Source organism: Hermetia illucens, chromosome 4 (genome assembly GCF_905115235.1).
Source record: "Hermetia illucens chromosome 4, iHerIll2.2.curated.20191125, whole genome shotgun sequence".
In the NCBI taxonomy this organism is placed as follows: Eukaryota; Metazoa; Arthropoda; class Insecta; order Diptera; family Stratiomyidae; genus Hermetia; species Hermetia illucens.
Window position 1 is genome coordinate 40,927,779 of NC_051852.1, and position 16,382 is coordinate 40,944,160.

Sequence of the window (16,382 nt, forward strand, 5' to 3'; positions counted from 1 at the left end):
GAATATGCGTATGAACCGCATCCACGTCAAACAGCTTTTCACCCAACTCTTTCTGATAATCTTCATATGAAATTTCACCAACACATTGCATTCCCAGTTTGCGGGCAATCGCTGCACTATATGAGCTGGAACAGTCCATGAAAATCACTTCACAGCCACGCTCTCTAGCGAGATCAATCGCTCTCCCACACAATCTGAATCCAATTGACCGACCGCGATACTCGGGAACAGTGCACAAAACCAACATATCAATGGCTGTTTGGACGTCGTACATTTGGAACACATCAAACCGACTGTCCACCAACTTCAGAAGACGTGAGATCTCATATCCTGCGCGATTATCCTCATGGATCCAGGTGTTGAATTCAGTCACGGCCGTTCGCTCACAAATCTTGCATATCAGAAAGCCAACCATCTTTTTCCGGTTTTCAGAGTCGACAACTTCTGCTATCAAAGTGAGTCCAAAGTTTGGGGCGTGATCCGATACTTGGATCCCAGCTGGATTATAGTCCTTCAAGTAGATGTTAGTTGGCTCGTCCCGGAGGAACTGCTGAAGGTATGACGTGTTGATGGCCTCCTGATCTTCGTCCTGGGCCAATCGAATCTGAACACCGGAATCGGACATACTGAACTTGGTAGATAGAGAGTTTATGAGCAACTGCATGGGATTACACTTTCGAATGTAACAGATGCTCACAAGTTGTGAATCGCAAGTGAGGGGCTGACTGTATTGTAAGAAAATATGCAAATGGACAAGCAATCATTTCCTTTGATAGCTATATTCATTAGGGCTGGTTAGTTGAATCTAATTTGCAGGCGTAAGTAAACCATTTATTATATCACGTAATCATAATTGCAAATTAATTCCAAGTATTACGAACTTGAAACGGCCAGAAAGAAGACGGAGTCTGAAGTGTCAGAAATTATGCATCCCCAAAATAGTGCCACCGTCTGAACAGAAACAACCCCATTTCAAATGAGGATGTTCCTACTTCAGACGAGGGCTGACTATTCTATTTTTATCTAACATAAACATATAACTAATCCTGTGAGGAAGTAGATGATTGTTTTCGCAATCAAATTACATCACAAAAAAGATGAATTTCGGTACAGTGTCAATGTTCGATGAGCTCCGCTTAGATAACATTTTACGCAAGAGATAGAGAACGTAGTAAAGATAGACGATTTCAGTTCCGTGAAATTCCACCCCCCTGCGGATGTAATGACTGTTCATTATCACATACAAGTGCGAACTGCTATAAACAGACATAAAGTCGTGAAGGTCATACTCTTAAACTACTACTCTCAGTGCAGTAAAAATTAACCCTCGAACGCAAAGAAGAGACAATATAATTTCTGATTAATGCAGCACTTCATGGATCACGTTGAAATAGTGCGTGGAATTGATATTTCCACTTTACCTGATTTTTCAATGTTTCCGGAAAGGTTTTCAGCGGAGATTGCAAGTATGCCCATTATATTCATTCCATGCAAAGCCAAGTAAAATTTCGAGGGGACTTTAAGTCTCAAGTTTTTGGTTTACCACCCTTTTGGTGACGTACTTAATTCTGTCTTGCACTTGTAGGAATTTAATGAAGGATTATAATTTTCCTCAGATACCTACACTCTCCTCGGTTCAGCAATAAAGGTAGATTAAGGCCACTCTGTACATCATTCAGTTTTCCTGTGAATTAGATGTGGAAGTGACAGTGGATAAGTCACGTAATAAAAAAGTAGCTTGAGCCACGTTTTGTAAATACAGTATAGATCATAAAATTGTGCGTTTGGTAAGTGGTTTTCAATGATATGTATATTCTCCAAGTTTTGAAGTCAATCAATGCTAATGGTTTAATTTGTACAAATCCCTGTTTCTGCTAGTTTAACTATAAAATTGTAAGGGAGTCATTCAATGATACTTTGGCTGGTGTTAAAGATAGCGGCTAGTTCAAACGATCAAAGTTCTAGCTTGAAGGAAAGTGCTCTTCACGGTTTTAATTTCAATTGTCCTCTATCTCTGCTTAACCAAAGACGCTTCCAAGCCCGTTTGAAACTGGAAGAAAAGCGAGTTGCTATAGCCTGAAAGGCTGCGTAACCTACAGACGCCTAAGGGAGTAGATCGGTAGTACCCAATAATTTGTTGTATTTCTTCCCCACGGGATAGTGACTCACCTATGAGGTCGCGATTAAAAGTTCACTCAAAGTATCGTAAAAGACGAATATTTATTCGCTAGCAACCTGCTATGAAGGGGTAGACCTATCGATAACGACTTCTGGTTATCGTACCAGAACACGAGTTGTTTTTTGGAAAGTGTGTATGCGCCCCAATAACAGTATCGAGGGTATCCAGACAGACCACTTCTCGCGAAGTTATAGGTTAGACATTCTGGGATTAAGTGAAGTTAGATAGTAGGAGTCTACAAAGTACCCCTCTCCCTCTTTTGGCACTGTGCTATAGCACCCCGGAAAGTATGACGAAGGTAAGGGTTTAATGCTTCCTACAGATCACCTAGAATCATCACTAAGGTCCTTGTGACCGGGAAACATTTAAGAATAGCAGAGAGTGTTGTTTAGCCTTCATCATTCCGGAGTTTTCTGAGAGGATTTCAACAGTAAGATTACTATCAAAATTGGTGTTGTTCAAGTCATAAAATCAATGCGCATATAGAAAAGGAGGTAGGTCAATAGAATAATATAGCTCAGAAGAGTCGTTAAGATGGGATTCCTATAATACGAGATTTAAGTATGACCGTTCCTTTCATTCTACTTAGATATATGATTGAGACAAACTATCCTCAAGGAAGGATTTTATTATCGAAAGTCGAGTCGAGTCACAGTACATCGCAAATTTGAATATCGTAATATCATAATAAAAGAGTTTGTACTTTCAGAAATCAGAAAAAGAGATCAACCAAGTGTAGACGGAACAATTCAACAGGAGACAGCCGCAACGACTGGCCAACCAAGAAAACAATTCATAGCGCTATTTTAAGAAAATTTGATACAGTAGGCCCCGGAAGAATACTGATGTGTCCAGAAGAGTCAATGCACCAAAATAAGCCTTGCTCAGGGTCTGGTCTTATCATCGATGGGCAACCGGAAAAGTTTGAAGATAAAGAATTAGGGGAGTTGATTGAGGAAGGCGCATGTCAAATGCTGCAAGAATTGTTCACATCCTTAAGAGTGGCTTTATCAATTGTAGAAAAACGCCATAAAACTATGGGAAGGACTCAGGAGGTAGATCACTGGTTCTCATATGAATTGAAACTGCGGGACATTGAGATGCATTTTTTGCCTGCGAAATGCACGTCCAACGAAGGAAAATAAAGGGATTTTCGCTCCAGATTCAGGATCCTTCTAGATTCTCTGGTGATGAAATTTGTGTTCAAAGCGACAATCCCAAATGCAAGACGTTATGGCTTAAGCCAGCTTAAACAATCAACATCAGTGACAAAGCACGTGGATCTAAAGTTTTTCTCTGCATTTGCATTATTACCAAATAAAACTGAATGAAACCATAGCTGCGGATCGCTATCGACTAAAATTGACGCCGTTGAGCACAATGGATTAAAGGAAACATGGCCAAAATATTGCGAAAGATATGACATAGTAATTTTACTGCACAAAGTATGTATAAAGTCCTTCCCCATGTGTCGTATTCTCTAGACGTTACTCCTTCGGATTACAACTTGTTTAGATACATGGCGGATGGAAATGATCTGTCAAAAATATGTGGGTTCACCTAAAGAAGTCCCCGATCAGGTTCGCGTTCCAACAGATATGTATGAAATTTTTGGAATTTGTATGGGTGGATCCTTTATGTGAACCACCCATTCTCTCTACACACACCCGGCAACCCCAAAAGATCTATTGTATATAAAATCAAGGGAAGGATTGTGTATTGACTGGGTGCTAATCTGTCGTTACTACAACTATAGTCATTTGTGGATTGTGATGCAGTTGTAGCTCTCAGGTTGTTTTATATTATTGTTTTGAATAACCAAAGAAATGCACCATTTAAAATTAGTTTGGAACATAAAAAGCGAAGACGGCTTCACGGTTTCGTACAACGCATCTCGTCAGACGCTGCCTCACCTTTTTCCTGCAAGCAGGATGAGCGAAGCGGTTCGCAGATGTAAAATGCTCACTATATAAACTTCGCAGAATATGACATGACGAACTATATTGAGCGTGGGTCCGTCGATATTTTGCGCCAAAGCTTGGCCAGAGCTGAAAATATTTTGTTTGAGGATTGAGAGATCCTAAGTCCGCATTCACTTTGTCGGACAGGACCAAATTGGGAGCAACTTAATTCCTTTGTTTGGTCCACTTACCCCTCGTACGAAACTATCAAACCTTCTTTTTTTATTTTTAATACTTGGGTTGCTAAGCCCAAACGAGGTCCGTGGACCAAAAAAAAAGAGGGAGTAAACTGCTCTCCATTTGGTCCGGACCTACATCAAGTAGAGGCGGACCTAGAAATCTTCAATTCTCAAACAAATTATTTTCGTTTGGAACGTCGGTCCAACTCATTAGTTTAGGATGTTACTAGGCTGACCCAATGCCAGCATGCAATCTATTACCACAGTACAGCGAAAGTCCCTCCAGGCGTGTTTCAAATGCATCATATGCGAGAAACCAGTGGAGCCTTTTCAGATCATTCAGCGAACCGCATCATAGCATCCAGGCATTGCAGTTTTTGGTAACTGAAGCAGAAGAATAATTTGGTAGCTTTTAAGATTTGCGCGTCTAGCTTGATGACCATGTAAAACGCTATGCTATTATCTCGGGCACAGATTTTACTAATGTTATCGAAAAGGAGGTCCGATAAGCTATAAACAGTTCGAAAAACTGGAGCAGCTTTGGTCTGAGTCGGATGCAGGATGTCTGGAGCAAAAAGTATAGCGGTTTATATACTCGGTTAGTATAAATCAGGTCATTAGTCGGCCGTAGAGCTTTTCCCTAAAAAGGACACAGTACAGCACGCCGCAGAGACAAAACCAATTACTTAGATACTTGTCAGTATTCTATAAATGCATAATGGAAGAGTGAGATACTACCTTGTTGTTGCGCTCATTTAAAGGTAACAAAACCTTAGAATCCATCCTTATACGTAGAGGTTTTTTCAAAACATTTCCTTCAGTTCCCTTTGGTTTTGTAACTGACACCTCTGAATCATGCTAGAGAGCATGATTTTGCAATTAAGTATGACCCACGTCCTTAGTGCGAGCTGACACACTTAGATAACATTAAGTTGTATGCTGGTACTGATGACCATCTTAGAAGTCTGTTGCGTATAATTGGCATGTTTCGACCGTGATATTCGCATGGAATTTGGTTTAGACAAATGTCGAATCCACTCCATCCGCACAGCTCATCATAAGCCGCATCTCGGACATGGCATCGGTTACCACCACATCCAAGCTATAACCGGGACAGACGGGCTAATTCCACTTAGCTTGAAAGATCGATTTTTCAATCCCTTGAATGGAGTGGAATCAGACCAGAGACGGCTCGATGAGTGAACATCGAAAGCAATGAACGATAAACACGTGAATCCATCATTTTTCATTTGACGAACGGCTGTGTCTGAAGACCTCTCCGTTGAGAGAGATTTACGTGTGTCATCTAGGATAGCATGGTTGCCACCCGTGCTCATGGAAAGCTTATTATGACAGAACGCATGAAGAACGACCAGCACGAAGTGGTTGATTCAGCCATAGAAACCTTGCGGCATCTGATTTCTGAGTGCACTATTATGGCGCCGGTTTAATACGCGGACAGGCATAATCCTATTCGTAAGGTGATTTAACGAAAGCTTGCACACACGCGTGGGTTGATCACGGTTTATCGATATAAACCTCAGTCCTTCAGAGTTCTTCTCGTGGCATGTATTGGGATCGGCAGGTTTTACCTGAACGTCATATTCCATAAAACTGCCTAAGTGCTTGGCACTTAGTCCTAGAGTTAGTGACAACTCGATATAAAAATAATAGTAACCGATGGCACAATAATCCAGTTTGAATCTAGGTCTTGAGCCGTGTTAGAGCACTTCATTTTATTATCAGCGGCGAAAATGACGTTAAGAATCGTTGGGTTCACTATTTGCAGCACCCATTGAATCCGGCGTTCGGATTTCGTTCGGGTTCATGAACATCAGTATTCTAGAGGTCTCGGAAGAGCACGGCGACGCTATCTATCTGTGCAGACTATGCTACAGAGGTCCTACCAAACCTGATTTAGATAATTAAAGCCACAATGCATTGTACGGAGTGCTATATTAAAATTATATCCCATTTACGGAAACCTTCAACTCGGAACTAAAATTCAAGCAAGGTGACAGTGTTACGCCAATCCTCTTCAATACAATACTGAGCTGTACGGCCTATTAGAGGACTGACTAGCGTCTATTCTGATTAAGGTCCGAAAAATGCTATGGGCTGGATACATCGAATGAATGGTAGAAAAGAGAATATCTAAAAGAGGATTCGAATCTGAATATAATTTTAGGTGATGAACATACTAGGTGCAGCAAGTGTTTCTTCTTGTGGTGTCGCCTTTGTAATTTCGTAATCTTACGGGCAGTAGTCGACAGGCGAATTTTCATAAAAAGCATAAGCGGCAAAGCACCTACGCACTGTCCAAATTGTTTTCTAAAGGTTTTAATTGTGTTTATTTGTTCATTATTACATTTCGATGTTGACAATCGTTTTTAAAATTGGCCGGATTTAGACATTTACCTCAAAGTCTTTCTTGATGACTCTGATTTGTTCAACTCGAAGGTAACACTCAAATCTAATGTAGTCCAACATGAGAGGGGCGAATTTCAGAATACCAATCCAAGGCTTATTAGATAATATTTAGATGATAATCAAATCATTTTCTGAGCATCAAAGAGAGAGAAGTTTTAGATGAGATTATAATGTCAAAGTTCAGATTTTCATAGTTTGCCATATTTAAATTAAATTTTGATTTTTTTTTGTAGAACTAATTTAATATTTATATAAGTATTACCAAAAAATTTCATAAAGTTTTTGCTATATCCAAAAATTTGTGTTAAAGATCGCTTATCCAAATGAAGTGTTGATCCTGTTCGTTAAACTTAACCGCACTTTCGATCACTTTTTTCACTTTTCCACTAATTTTATAAGTACACAAGATAGAAATTTGATTAAAGGAGTATTTCCATGCGTAACTAATAATACATATTTCATCGATAAGTTTTTAAATATTTTTTAAAATACTTTTCATTCTTTATCATAAACATACAAATCAATTGGTTGAAACATTTTTCACAATCTCAAGTACACTTTGTCGATCGATTGAAGCACTGCAAATTAGTAAGAGGCTAAGAGGAAAAACAAGAATAAGATAAACAATTCACATGAGAAGATACTTTTTTCTGTTTGATGAACTAAACTCGGTTTTTGCACCTTTGACGATTACAAACAAAAAACTTTTTGAAGTATCATTTACAATTGTTGATTTTTTCCGCGATAGCTTTTCGTATAGTTACAATTCGGAAGCACATGGATGGGTTTGGATTGATACTGCCCAGATAGATACGTTCTACAGTGCGTGACTGGAATTTACATTGGCTGAAAAATTGGGTATGTTAAGTGGAAAAATTCAATCTTTTGGGACTACAAACACAATTGTAGGAGATATCCTATTCGTCCTTGATACTAGGCGAAATCGTCTGACTTCTGGTTTTTTTTCTAAAAATTCTAGCTTTTTTTGTAAAAGTTAATATGGTTTTTCAGTAACACTTATATTCGCACGTTAACTAGGAATCATAGTAGCCATTGTAAACCCAATCGTTTCAACCACTGTATATCATGGAATGCCATAGATTTTTTGTATTCAATCCAAAAATGGGCAACTTTGCGCGCCAATTAAACCAATTTTTAACGAAAATTTCAATTTTAAGCTTCGTCTAGTGATTCTCATCGTTGTTGCTGTTGCCATTAGTATTGTTGTTACCGATGTTTTCAATGCTACTTTTTTGGCCACTTCCATTGTTGTACTTGCGCTCTTGCTCCCTCTTAACTTTTGATGATGGTGTTAGCCCATCTCCATATTGTTGTTAGATTGTGGACTCCGGCACAAGTTCAATGGTCATGACAACGCAATTTTTACTTAATTTGCTGTACAGTTTAAGAGCGTACTAGTTCACTAGTTTCGGGTCATTAACTCGTAGCCGGCATCAGACAATTATCTTTATATAAGAGTGATTTAGTGATTTTCTCAGATACACATGGGATTGAGTTTTTTGTTTTGTTTTAGGAAGTCGGTTTTTTCAAATTCAATTGTCTGTCAAGACACTTTTTTGTAGAGAAAAAAGCAAGCTGATGATATCAGAGGCAATTTCATAAATTATGGAAGCAAGTCATGAAAAAAAATTAACTAAATTTGGTTTTAGGGATAGAAGATTTAAGCAGAGGTATGGATTTGCATGGTAGAATAGGAGTGGATCCATTGTGTTCTTTGAACTTGCAAAATTCAAGTGTGACGTTGGGGTTGAACGAATTCATTTAGGCTATTGTTTAATTCACCTTGAAACTTATGAGAATATTGAAAAGTTACTCAATATTGGTCATCCTATTGGTATGCCACGTTCTACTAATTGCAAATATGTATTGGATGTGTGAATTAATTCTGAAGGATTTTCAAAGCATGGCATAACCAGTTTCGTATCAAATGGTATTTCCAAGCAACTTCACGGGATTTCAGCTTTTAGTGTACATATATCACTTTATAGAAGTATGGACATCATTTGTTTTGAGCGTGGAAAATCTGGAATTTGCCTAGTTTTTACCTAAAACATCAACGAAAATAAAGCCGAATGTTGCCGGAAGCTTATGATGCCTACCATTGTTTTGAACAAACATAGGTTTAAATACTATGCAACGTAACTGTAGTGTGAAGGGTACATAATATCTTGGCTACCCAAAGTTGTTGACCGATTATTGTTATTATCATACATGCTAGGGCCATATGAATAAATTAAAAGTCACAAAATCCGAGAATAGCCAAAAGAAGACAAGTGGCTTTTTATAGTCGTCCTGACAGAGGGAAAAGATATTTTGCACTGTATTGTGAGGGTAATGTAGAGTAGATATGCCGTCAGAATTGATTGAATAAAATGACCGGTCTTCTAATAGTGAGCATGAAGGGCCCAGAAAATGTCAATATGGGGAGACATTCCCAATGAAGCTGATATTGAGATGTAAATACCAGACTTGATATTTAACTTTTTCACATAACTGCAGATGTCTTCCTCTATTGTTAGAAGATTGCTAAGTTTGTCTAAGGATGCTGTAAGTTGGTATCTGCGTGCTTCCTTCCCGATCTCTAAGAAAGCATTAGTGACTAGGCGAAAAGTTAACTACTTCAAGGTTAGCCGATGTACTACACGGCTATGACCTTAGAACAGGACGGTTCATAAATCAATGCGATTACGGAGCTAATCCAGGCGGTTCGCCAAACCCAGGTAAAACAAAAAATAACATGGTGCAGTCGAGCTCTATCGTGGATCTCTGTTTGTCAGAGCAACCGCAATGCCCAGAATTATCATTCTGATCCATCTTAGTTACTCATTCACAGGTGAGGTGTCATCTGATATCGAACCTACGGTACGAATCCCTTTGCCATCAGTGAGATTTGGGCCCCGGCATTCCGTTGCGATAACTTAGTGCAGATGATACATAATACTGCTCATAAAAAAGACTGAAAGGTAATGAAAATCAAACACTGATATCGGTAGCGGATGCTTTGTACTCATTCCAGATCAATTGTCCTATTAATGAGACTAGAGCATAGTCTCATTAAAAGTAAGTAACATTAGATACTGAAAGCATTGTTGTGACTGTTAGATCTTATAATAAAGGGAGAGGCAGGGTTTACGTCATACGAGCTCCAACTAAATAGCGCATTACCAGAGTGAGATTATTCACTATATATCAAACCCAACTGTGGAAATGGGTGGTAACTTCGCGAGATCTGGAGATGGATTTGACATTTATGCTATTTTGATGTGCTATCGACAAGCATCAAACGCAGATAGGTGATAAACTATTATATAAAAGCGTTTGCATAGTGGTGTTTTGTAGTGTTTCAATATGTCAAAATTTACACCAAGTGACATTATTTTTTTGATTTCATTTAAAGAAAACTTCTGTTGATACTGACTGATTTGGCGTTGCAGACAAAGAACGCGGAAATGCCAAAAAGGTACGAGCATGTGGAATTATAAGCATTATTGGACAAAGATGATTCGCAAACATAAAAACAACTCGCCAGGCACTTAAGTGGAAGTCAACAAGTTATTTCCAAGCGTCTATAAAAGATAAGGAAGAGAAAATCGGCAGATAGGTACCGATAGTTGAACGAGAAGCAAATGGAAACGCAAAGACACCTGTGAAATTTTGCTCGTATGATACAAAGAAAAGAGATTTTTGCATGAGAATCTCAAGTAGAAAAAAGCCATAGATAGCCCCCAAGGGCATGATCCATATCGACTGGAAGACCGAATCTCTTTGGCAGGAAAAGGATGTTTTGTGATTGGTGAGACCGAATGGGTATTGTCTATTATATTATAACATGTTGAAATCCAGTGAAACCGTTAATATCGGCTGTTACCAACAATTAATTCCCTTACTGCTTGAAAAATGGCCACAATGCCATTTTGCGACCACAAACGACTACAAGGCCATTTTTCTTAGTGACAATGCTTCATCACATACGAGAAAACTTATTTGCGATACGCTGGAAGCACTCAACCAGAAAGTTCTACTTGATGCGACTTACTGACTTACTCTTACCTATCAGACCTGGCTCCTTCCAATTGGTTGCTTCAGACACGCGCTGAGCACTGCTTTGGTTCGTAGGAAGACACAAACAAGTCGGAATACCGGAAGCTCGCGCTTTTGGTATAAAGGTTTTGTGTTCATCTTATGTAAGAAATTTCAACGCATCTATTCGTACATAGCTACAAATCCAACATAATCCTTCATATTTTTCCAAACTACGAGACATACGTACATATTACAGCCATAGATATTACGCTCACCCTAAACAAACAAACTGCCTATTTCCGAATACTGTACACATATATGCACGTATATAAATTGATCGGATTTACTACTTATATCTATTTGAATTAGGCACTACCCGCAAAGTTCATTAGCACGCATATTTCATATACCTACATACACATGTCTGGTTGACAAATAACTAAAAAACTAAAACAAAATAATTCTCTGCCACCCAATTCATAAGAACTCATTTCGTTGTGATATTGACGAATTGATATGTGATGATGACGTCATGCAGGTTGAAGAGTGCGCGAAATTCACAAAAAATTGTGAAGTTTCACCACCTATAACTTTGTTAGTAATAGTTGGATTTTCTTCAAACTTGACCAAACTGTGCATTATATTCTTCATTACACCTGTGCCAAATTTTGTACTCCTGGAATGAACATAAGAGTGGGTGCCGGGTAAATTTCTAAAATGTGGAAATATACTATTATTAACTTTATTTGTGCAGATATCGGAACTGGATATATTTTGAGGCCTAGATTTCGTAGAGATACACCACTGTGATTTTTTTCAGATTTTTCGGTTGGATAGGTTCTGAGAACGAGACCTGTTACACTTTTTGGGGGTCATATTTTGAGCCCTCACTCCCCTATGTTTCACCCAACATCAAATATCAAACCAGTTTCGAAAAGTACTAATTGAGACCTTTCATTTGATACCCCACATGGCTACATTCTGTGAAAAAAAAATGTGCACCCTCCATTCACATGTATGGGGAGCCCCCCCTTATACTCAACACAATATGGCGCCACTTACTGCATGTAAAGGGAACACCAGACTACATACTCTCACCGATTTTCGTGACAATCGGTTCAGCCGTTTCCGAATAAATCGGGTGTGACAGACAGACAGACAGACAGACGGACAGACGGACAGACGGACAGACGGACAGACAGACACCGTCTCGATTCTAATAAGGTTTTGTTTCACACAAAACCTTAAAAAAGGCTCGATGAATGGTTAACTGAGAAGATTTTTACTGAGCAAATTGCCCGAAAGATAAGGAAAATGTGTAACTACCAATGGAACCTACTTTAAACAAACCTTTCTTCAGGATTCTTCCGAAATGAACATGATTTATTTGGGAAAAAAGTCCGCATGTCATAGTCCCGGAAAGTGGGGTTTCAATGAGTCGGAGGATTACAGTTACTGGAAAACCAACCATCTGAGAGATCAGATAGTATGATTAGTCGATGGATTCAAAATAGAAGATGGGACTAGGGCGGGAGTACTTAAGAGTGAATCCGAAATACGGTATGTTAGAATTCTTAGGCCAGAACAACATGCTGTCTCAAAAAAAAAAGTGTATATCATAAAACTGTCGTGCCAGAGAGAATTTACGGAGGAAGTGCAAGAGTGCTAAAATCTACATATAGTGTGACAGATGCGTAGTACTAAAAGCTATTGCGTCACCTCCAATCGGATCTAAATTTATGTGTGAAGGTCAGCAAAAGCTTAAAATACTAGCAACTAAAAAAGACGTATCACTGTAGGACTGAAACCTATACTTAATATTGGCACACTAGCGGCTATGAAAATCATAAGGAAGTGACTGAGTGAATATCTAGATACAGCAAACTCATGATATAGAATGGATATCAATGCTGAGGTCCCAGGCTATAGAGTTAGCTACCTTATGGCCTGTAATAACATACAAGACTACCCAGAATATATTTCGTACTTACTACCTGAGCACTAAAAAACCTTGAAAAGGGAGCTGACCAAGTGCCCTTTGGCGAATACATTCTGAGTTTAGTCAATATGCCGGGGCCATTCACTTAAGGAAATTTTTGTAGGGCTATATGCCGGAGCGGAGTTTTCGGTCATGGCATCAGAAAGAGTTTGTTTTTAGGAAGTGTCATTTCTCGTTGGATAGTTACCAAAATCGCAACGAAGTCCACCACATGGTGCGCTTTCATTGCTAATTAAAGAAAGAAACTTATCTCGAAAAATGCAAAAAAGTGAGTTTCGAGCAGTTATTAAACACTTGTATTTCAAAGGCTTAACGATTCATCTGCCCCCGTGTTTACAACTGTTTGAAATTGGGTAAAGAAATGTAAACATTGCCGTATATTCACCAAAGATGAACATAGTTCGGGACGTCCAGTAAGGTGAGGAGCCTGAAAATAATTGACACGATATGGTTTGAAGTGATCGACCGATCAATGTGTACGGAATAGTTGAGGCCCTAAGAATGCCTGAACCTATCCCAAGCCCATCTAATAAGTAGTATTTACACTAAATGGTGTAGACTTGCAAATGTATTGGAGAAGCTTATCCGTACACATCACAGACAGTTAAGGCCTTGATGTATACGGATAAGCATATATTCGCAAGTCCGCACATTTAGTGTAGATGCTGCCTATTAGATGTACTGTGCAATATTTTCGATTTTGCACGAAAAATTCGATGTGAGAAAAGTTTCGGCAAGATCGGTTACGGTTTGGCTGTCAGTAAAGAATAAACGCAATTGTGTGGTCAACTCTGAAGATTTTCTGGCGCTTTTCCGTAACAATTTTAATGTTTTTTTGCATCCATACATTACTGTCGACGGAAGGTGGATATACTGCACTGGAGCGAATGGTTCCATCTGTACTCATATTTTTGAACATTTATCAAAAATGAAGGGATCAAACTCAATCGAAATTTTGAAGCTCATTAGAAAATCGAATGAGAAGTATTTCCAGAGAAAATAGTAATCTTTTGTTTGAAATTGTCAGTTTGAAGGTATTACTGTTTCCATTTGCGGTTTATCGTGGTTTGTCGAAATTCGATGACTTTTCGTAGTTTTTAGCTAGTTTACTGGTTTTAGCTAATATGCCGTATTATCCGATTACAAAAAAGTTCAGTATTGGCGCCCCTAAAGCCACTGCGGAGTCTAATCGCTACAGTGTCGCGGTCCAACTCTTAAGGTGGTCAACTCCGATGAAGAACTGAGACGCCTACAATACAGAAAAGAAATGCGGACTGAAAAGAAAATTTTCGCCAATTGCTGTACGTCAAATCTGTCATTTGGCTTCCAATTCGACGCGCTTATGGAAAAATACTTAGAATTAAAGTCGTTTCCTTTACTACATTTCTTTTATTGGTTGAAAATATGCTTATTTCAGTGACTACTTGTCGCCTTCCTTAGTGCTTGAGTTTGAATTGCACTGAAGAAGGCGAGAACTAGTCCCTGAAATATGCACATTTGCAACCAATAAAAATATTTAGTAAAGTATTCGATTTGAATTTTTCTTTTAAGTTCCAGAACTTTAATAAAACGCTCTAAACTCAGGCTTCATTTTTGTTCGCCAAACTGACGTCCGAACTGCGTTTAATCTACAGAAAAAACATTCCGAGTTTATGAGAGACAACATGGGATGGCCTTGGAACATTGCCATGCTTTTATTTTTCGATTTTAGTTTATCTTGGATTGCTTCAGGTGTTATTCTTTGACGAACTAGATTTTCAGCACCAGACGGTCCAGATGGCTTGAATCATACTCCAGTATCCAGTATCCTTCGTGACGATATTTCAACGGTGATTCGGTAATTGTTGGCTTGTTTTGGCCAAGTGGACAAGATTGAGTTAGCGCTCCTAAGTAACTTGCCCTAAAAGTGCTGTCAAATAAAAGCTCATAAGTATGGTTTTGTTGAATGTAAAATTCACATTTTACCCCGTATTATTCCCCGAAAGTGAATTTATTGGCCGACTTATAGTAATTTCGCGCAGGTTGGGAGTCGCCGGGAAGGACTGTTTAGGTTCAGTATGAAGTAAAACTGCCTTTGAACTTTAAGTACGCCTCACATATCATGTGCGAATTTAGCACTGTTCATTCTTTTCATTTGGATAATGCTGATAAGATGCTCTTCTTTTGTACATCTTTCCCTCCTTTTTTGATAACACTTCACTAATTGCAGACTACCCAAAAACCAAGAGTAAACTACGTGATTGGTATATGGATTATGAAATCAATGTATAGAAAACGAACTTTAGTGGTCCAGTAAACGAAAACGTTTCCCCATAATACATACTTTTCACCTATTTAGAGACAAGGGGCAGTAGGTAAATCGCGGAAGCTCAAACAACAGCTTTCATGCTTGAAGATAAAAATTTCCAAAATTTTTCCCCTAATTGCCATAAGAATTGAAAAGAAAAATGCAGAAGGATAAATTTTATTCCCTTTGGCATAGGTTCAATTAGCGACTTCGATGTCAAGCTTAAAAAGAACGAGACCTACATATATATGTATAAACTGAGCTAAGACGCATAATCCATGACAACCAGTTGCATATCGACTTCTGACAAATTTCATTGTAAGCTCAACCTGCCACATTTTCGTGTTCATAAAATGAAGTGATAGATAGATAGAGTCTGATAGAAACTGATCACATTCTCATCGATAAAAAGATCACGGACGTGAGAATTCATTTTCCAGAAGGAGCAGAAGGCAGCTAATGTAAATTATTCGGATGAGAACAAGACTCTGAAATTCGACATGGAATAATTATGGAATACTACGACCAAATATGCCCCGATAACAAAGCAATGTTTGTCTCTTACGAAATTGGCAGCATCTGGGGGAATATAACAAACTGGAAGTCGCAAACTCGGCGCTTTGGATATAAGAGGTTTTCATGGATCTTTTATTTTACAATATTTTGGTACACAACGGTTCTATTTGTTGTATATATGTATTGAACTTGTCATACTCATTGTAAATTGATACTAATATTATATATGTATATCAGATACGCCTGAACAGTCCACAATCCATCCTTCCCCTCATTAACTACAAACACCATAGACAGATCGGTAAGCCGGACGGCACCATCTCTGGCCGTGAAAGGCGTTGAGGGTTAATAAAGGTGACATACATAACCCATACACGCACCGGTTTGCCTGATCTCCTTTCAGGCCAGCAACTGTCATTTTGAACCCTAACTGCCATATCCATGCATCATTATGATTTTTATTTGAGTTTTTTTTTAACTGGGTAACTGGGTATTTTAGCAAAATAGGCCCTTGACTTAAGCGTGGAATTTCAAAATTACAAATTTTTTAGAGAAATCTGAGCCGGAGATGAAAATTATTTTCTATTCAAAAAATTTGAATACTGTAAGAAAAAATAACAAATAACGACGAACAATTTCCAGAGAACTAATCCAAAAGCGGTATTTAATACGGAAGGCTAATTCTGTTGCCAGAATCACTGGAGCTAGAAGTTCCACCAAAACTGATCAGGCTGGTAAAGGCCGAAATAGAGGACATTAGATTAAAATATATTCAGTTGTCATTTAA

The 16,382-nt window shown here is 38.5% G+C and overlaps 2 protein-coding genes across 2 annotated transcripts in view; both read right to left on the bottom strand.

The window, feature by feature from the left end:
- Nucleotides 1–16,382, bottom strand: part of LOC119654322 (titin-like) — a 383,147-nt gene that overhangs the window by 102,841 nt on the left and 263,924 nt on the right. The window lies entirely within an intron of this gene.
- LOC119654324 (putative protein TPRXL) overlaps nucleotides 1–16,382 on the bottom strand; it is an 81,695-nt gene that overhangs the window by 57,106 nt on the left and 8,207 nt on the right. The window contains exon 2 of the mRNA XM_038059652.1: nucleotides 7,012–7,345. The gene's annotated coding sequence lies outside the window, so the exon portion shown is untranslated. The remainder of the gene's footprint in view (nucleotides 1–7,011; nucleotides 7,346–16,382) is intronic.